The sequence below is a fragment of the Myotis davidii genome, unplaced genomic scaffold (genome assembly GCF_000327345.1).
Source record: "Myotis davidii unplaced genomic scaffold, ASM32734v1 scaffold88, whole genome shotgun sequence".
NCBI lineage: Eukaryota > Metazoa > Chordata > Mammalia > Chiroptera > Vespertilionidae > Myotis > Myotis davidii.
The window spans coordinates 688,156-694,116 of NW_006300377.1; the positions used below are offsets into that span (position 1 = coordinate 688,156).

The following is a 5,961-nucleotide window of genomic DNA, read 5'->3' on the forward strand; positions in this document are numbered from 1 at the left end:
TTTGCACAGTTGGTGTAGCTCAACCTAAGTGCATGGCCTCAGGTGAATCACCTCCTGTGAACTCTCTGTGCCTCAGTTACTTCACCTGTAAAATGGGGGTGATATTAGGGTTGTGGGGACAAGCAAGCCAGTTAATGTGTGTGAAGTACATAGAAGAGTCCCTAGCGTAAGTTCTAAATAGATGCTTATTATCAATATTAACATTTTTATTTTTTAAAAGTATATTTTTATTTATTTCAGAGAGGAGGGGAGAGGTAGAGAGAGATAGAAACATCAATGATCAAGGAGAATCATCGATCGGTTGCCTCTTGCACACCCCACACTGGGGACTGAACCTAGACATGTGCTCTGACCTGGAATTGAACTGTGACCTCCGGGTTCATAGGGAGACGCTCAACCATTGAGCTATGCTGGCCAGCAGCCTTCTTATTTCTAATCATTATTTCATCTCATTAGGATCAGTTGAGATGAATTGTTTATTGAAAGATATCGACAATTATCTTTTTTTTCGTACTTTAAGTAAGAAATTGTGAAGTCGATAGTCATGGCACTTTATAAATATCGTTAACCATTATGTCTATGATTAAGCCTGTAAACCAATGATTTTCATATTTTTAAAAATCATGGACTCCTTTACTTAATGGAAGCTCAAATGTAAAACAGATATAAATGGAGCTCCTCTGGGTGAAGATAAAGAGGGGCTTCAAGACCCTCCCTGCCGAAGCTGCTCTTCCATGGGTTTCCTGGGGCCCTGGGCGCCAGGGGAGTCCTTTAAAATCAAGAAGATTATGCTCGAGGGGATGTCATTCATATCCTCAATCCCTCCTCACGCTGGGATCAGGTGACATGCCTTTTCATTACTTCAAATGTGCTAATTAAATATAACGGTTGACTCAATGTCTGTGCTTTGGATCCCGATTTGAGCCTTTGCCCATTGTCTTCTGTTGATTTGCACCAACCCTCCTTAATCTCTTCAAATAGACTGACCCTTAATATCTGAGGCCCAAAGATGTTCTTACAGGGAGTTTTATGGACACCCACTAAAGATGCTATTGGAATCCAGGGTTCTAATAGTTCACCCCCCGCCCCAGCCGCTGTATCCTGAGCTTTGAAACACCAGGGACAATGCAGGGACAGGCCTTCCTGTCCTTTCTGCAGCCTGTTATAGGCCAGGCTCCAAGTTGGCTCTCAATACATATTTGCTGAATGAAGGTTTTGTGTTTTTTGTTTGTTTTTTTTAAGGAAAGAGCAAGCAATTTGGGGTCAGGAGACCTGTGTTTAAGGTTCGACTATGTGGCTCCGGGTAAGTCCACTTAGCCTCTGGGCATCAGTTTCCTCACCTGTCAGGGAGGGATGTGTATCTCACAGCGGGGTGACGGGAGGAGTAAGTGGGTGAGATCTGAAGTTCTCTGTAAACTGTAAAGGAATGCGCACGGAGAGGACTGTCCTTCTTAAATCTCCGGGGGGCCACGTTGGCCTGGCGAGTCTTCTGGGGCTCCCTTCTGGGGCTGAACAACAGGGCTGGATTCATTTGCAGAAAACATTTACTAATTATTGTCTGGTTTGAATAATTATCCAGGGATCCTGGAAACAGTCCTTCCCACAGATCAAACTGTCACATCTGCAGCCGACCTTTAAGTAATCTGAGTGGGGGTAATTACAAAGGGCTGGTTTTTGCTAAATATAGCTGTGCCCCAGCTAAAGGTCAACTTGAGGGAGCACAGTTTGATAATTGCAAGCAGTTTGATAATGAATCGGGGCAAACACTCCCAGGGGTGCAGTCAAAGGTTCCTTCGTACAAAGACCCGGGTGTGGATGCCCTGATGAGAGCACCCAGCTTTCTCACTCCTGCTGGAGAACCTCAAGGCTCCCACTGTATCCAAGTCCCAGCCATAGAGCGTCCATGGGCAAGTACCCACAGTGAAAACTTGCACGGGGATGGGGTTAGCTCTGCCACGCCAGAGTCCTGCAGGTTCTGCTGCTCTGCTATGCTCTACTGTGTCTTTCCTAGCCGCGTGCCTCACCTCTCAGAGGGAGATTTTGCTCCTCCATGGCTGGGACCATCAAATGAAAACACCAGCAAGTGTAAGAGCAGAAAAGACGTGGCTGTGAGTTCTGGCCCTGCCAGGATTCTCTGTGGAGACTTTGGACAAGTCACTTTCTTCATTGAGCTCGAATGTCCTCGTCTATAAAATGGGGGAGATCTGCTTTCCAGGCAAGGCCATGGGGGGGACCCAGTCAAGAAATATATGGGAAAACACTTTGCTGGCCTTAGAGTCCTCTGGAGAGGCCAGAGGAGGTCAAGAAAAACTCAGTCTATCTCCTTAGCTTGGTTTTAAGCTTCTCTGAGGTGGGCCTTAGACATCTCTTGCAACTGTCCCCTCTCCTCATTTTCTCTCTCCCCATCTGGTGCTTCAATTCAATAAAAATTTGAGGGATGAAATTGAAATGAAAAAGGGAGCCTAGGAGAATTAAATTGAAAGAAGGTGACTGTGTTGCAGAATGTGAGGCGTGGTGGCCAGACTCTGAGAGGGCAAAGGCTCCACCGCATGTTTCCTTTTTTCGCTGCTCGACTGGTGTTTCACTCCTACCCCTCTTCTAGCCCCACCCCCAGGCTCCTTCTAAGTCTTATCGTAGGTCCAGAGGATTTTCTCCTATACCCGAGTTTCCCAATCCTATATTACAGTGCCTGGAAAAGCGCTCACTCCTTTTGGTTTGGCAATGATCATGTTTAATAGAGTTGGGTTGCAATCTCCACGTTGCCAGCAGGTGTCACCGTTGAGCACACAATGTGCTCATTCATGCAGCACGGTGTTTATTGGGATTGCTGTGTGTGAGGTCCTCTTCTAGGAATTGGAGACATAACAGTAAAGAAAACAGACAACAACCCTGCCCTCATGAATAAGGACAATAACTAAATGAGCGCTTAGCTAATGTAATGTCAGATAATGATAACTGCTATGGAGGAAGGACAGGCTAAGGATAGAGACTGAATGGAGGGCGAGGTGGTGAAGGAAGGCCTCTCAGATGGTATTATAAAATGTCTTCAGGCCACAGATGGCATATCTACCCATTCATGTGTGTAAGGCGTATTACCTTAAACCTTTTTATTCTATTGCTAAATTGAACATTTTGACTTTGAACTCGCGTTTCATAGAGCTTCAACCTCAGTCATCCTTAGAGACCCCCACTCAGGGAAGAGTTGCAATTCCGGGCTCATAGGCAGAGCCAAAGCACTGGGAGGGAGAGCGAGGAGATAGGCCTCTTGCCCCTGGTCCTTGGTCCCCACAGCACCCTCTTCTATGGCTTCCTATATGGCCTCAGGGCTTTCTGTTGCTTCTGGGTCATGCTTGAGGGGGGAATGGTTTATGAGCTGTTAACAGTTCTGTCTTCCCAGGGACCCAAGCAGAAGGGTTGGTGAGAATAGATTCTCTCTCCTCCCTTCTGCCTCCTCCCTGCCTGGGGGTGGAGGATGGGGAACAGGATTTCTATCTGGTCCTCTGAGGAGAGGATGAAGGGTGAAGCCAGCTCTCTCCCTGCCTCTGGATGCTTTTCCAGGCCTGAGAAGTCTCCTTCTGTGAAACACGATAGCCAGAGAGAGCAGCAGGCATGTTCTGGTTTTGCCCTACCGCTCCTCTCCCCTGAGGCAGTGAGCATGGAGCTGATGATTTGCTTGAGGGCGGGTGTGATATGGGGGGAAAAAAATGGAGGAACAGGTCCGGGTGCCGTCGTGGCGCGGTGCAGCGCGGGGTCGCCATGGCAGACGTGCAGCAGCTTCGGGTGCAGGAGGCGGTGGACACCATGGTGAAGAGTCTGGAGAGAGAGAATATCTGGAAGATGCAGGGCGTCATGTTCCGGGGCAGCGCTGACTGTTGTGAGGACAGCCAGGCGTCCATGCAGCAGGTGCACCAGTGCATTGAGCGCTGCCACGCACCTCTGGCTCAAGCCCAGACCCTGGTTACCAGCGAGTCGGAGAAGTTCCAGGACCGCCCGGCCCGGTGCACCATGCATTGCAACGACAAAGCCAAAGACTCCATAGATGCAGGGAGCAAAGAGCATCAGGTGAAGCGGCAGCTGGAGAGTTGTGTGACCAAGTGCCTGGATGACCATATGAACCTCATTCCCACCATGACCAAGGAGATGAAGTCTCTCTCATCCATTCAGAAATAGCAGTCTTTGCCATTGGCCATGGAGGCTGAGGGCAGGAACCTATTTAAAATGAAGAGTGCGAATGTTGGTCTTTTAAGCAGTTTAGGGATGAAGAAATTCAGGATGGCAGCAAGTTTAAGGCATGTGTCACTTGCCAGTGGTCTGGTGGGAGGGGAGGGGAGGTATTTCTGTTTGTTGCCAACCTCCTGTCTACCAGAAGCATTACCACACCATTGTCCATAAGCTGTGAAACAAAACCCATGAGGTTACTAATTGAGAAGTGGAAAACGGTTTCTGAGTATTTGTTTGGTTTGGTTTTGTTTTATGTACAAGGACATAAAGTTCATTTAAAATGTGGAGTTGAGGGAGGTAGTTTGCATAAGAACTTGAAAAGGTTCCTTTGGATAGATATCATTTCTGTCCAAGATGCAGACATGCATTTAAATGCTCACACATTACACCTTTCAGCTCGGAAACCTACAGAAACATGAGAGGCAATGTCAGCCTGGACCTGGGAGCAGACCTTCCTTCTCACTGCCTACGTAGCCCCCTCAAATAACAGAGCCCTATTGAGACAATCTTTTGGCAACAGGAAGATCAAGGGAGAAAAAAGAGGGGCAGCCCCGCATTACCAAATACCACTTTTGCCGGGCCCTTTGCAACATACCGTGTTCCTACCCCAGCTCTGGCATCTTACTGTTTTGATAAGGAGCTGCTGTCTTTTTACCAACTTATTACTTGAAATGATAAAATAGCTTGTCTGTTTGCTGTTTCAAGACTGTGATATATTTTCCTAATGGTCTGGTTTTAAAAAATAAATAAGGTTTAATTTTCCTCTAAAAAAAAAATGGAGGAACAGAAGCACAGGCTGGACAGAGTCATAGCTCTCAGTATCATCTCAGCCACACCTGTTACAGAAATTCCAGCCTCACTTCTCTCTAAGTTCAACATTCTGTGCTGGTTGTTCTTTCTTTTCCTTACCTTCTTTTTCAAAAATATTTTTATTCATTTTTAGAGAGAGAGAGAGAGGGACGGAGAGGGACAGAGAGGGAGAAACATGAATGTGTGAGAGCAAAACATTGAAGGGCTGCCTCCGGCACGCCCCCTGCGGGGGATTGAGCCTGAAACCAGAGCATGTGCCCTGCCTGGGAATCAAACCAGCAACCTTTCCGTGCATGGGATGACACCCAACCACCGAACCACAGTGGCCAGGGCTGTGTGGGTTGTTCTTAAGACAAGGATTGCCAGCAGCTGTGTGTTGTGCCACACATTTCAAATCCACGCCTGCTTCCTCTGAAGTAAGTGTGGTTTATCCTAAAGTGTGGGAGAAATAAAGTCTTATTAATAGTTTTCCTCCCCCCCTCCAAAATGAACAGCGCTGCTGCCAGGCAAAAGGCAACCACAAGCATTTCATGAGCTTTCGGGTGACTTGGAAACTCTTGTCGAAAAATATGGACAAGCAGCAGTGTGAAGGAGTGTGTAGGAGGGCTGTCCCCACAGTTCTGCACAGTCAGGACAACTAGGGCCACTTGTGAGAAATGTGCCAAAATGTCCCTGCTTAGCGTCTCTTAAAATAAGCTCCTCTCCCACCCTGAGGTTTACAGGGCACTTCTCAGCCGATCTGGGCAATTTTCTCCAGGCCCTTGAAAATGGAAGACAAAGGAAGCTGAGTGACAGGGCATCAGAGTGTGGAGAAAGGGATTGCGGGGCAGGCTGGACCAATTAGCTGCCTTCTGCCCCTCGGCTCTCTGCGGTGGTCCCCGGGAGTTCGGTGGGGAAGCGAGGGGAGCCAGTGGGCCCTGGCATGCTTGA

At 47.9% G+C, this 5,961-nt stretch overlaps 1 pseudogene across 1 annotated transcript; it reads left to right on the forward strand.

Annotated features, from left to right (window-relative positions):
• Positions 1-3,719: 3,719 nt before the first annotated feature.
• LOC102757882 lies at positions 3,720-4,666 on the forward strand (annotated as a pseudogene). The gene has a single exon (XR_001516136.1). The product of XR_001516136.1 is annotated as a protein FAM136A pseudogene (transcript).
• The last annotated feature ends 1,295 nt before the right edge of the window (positions 4,667-5,961 follow it).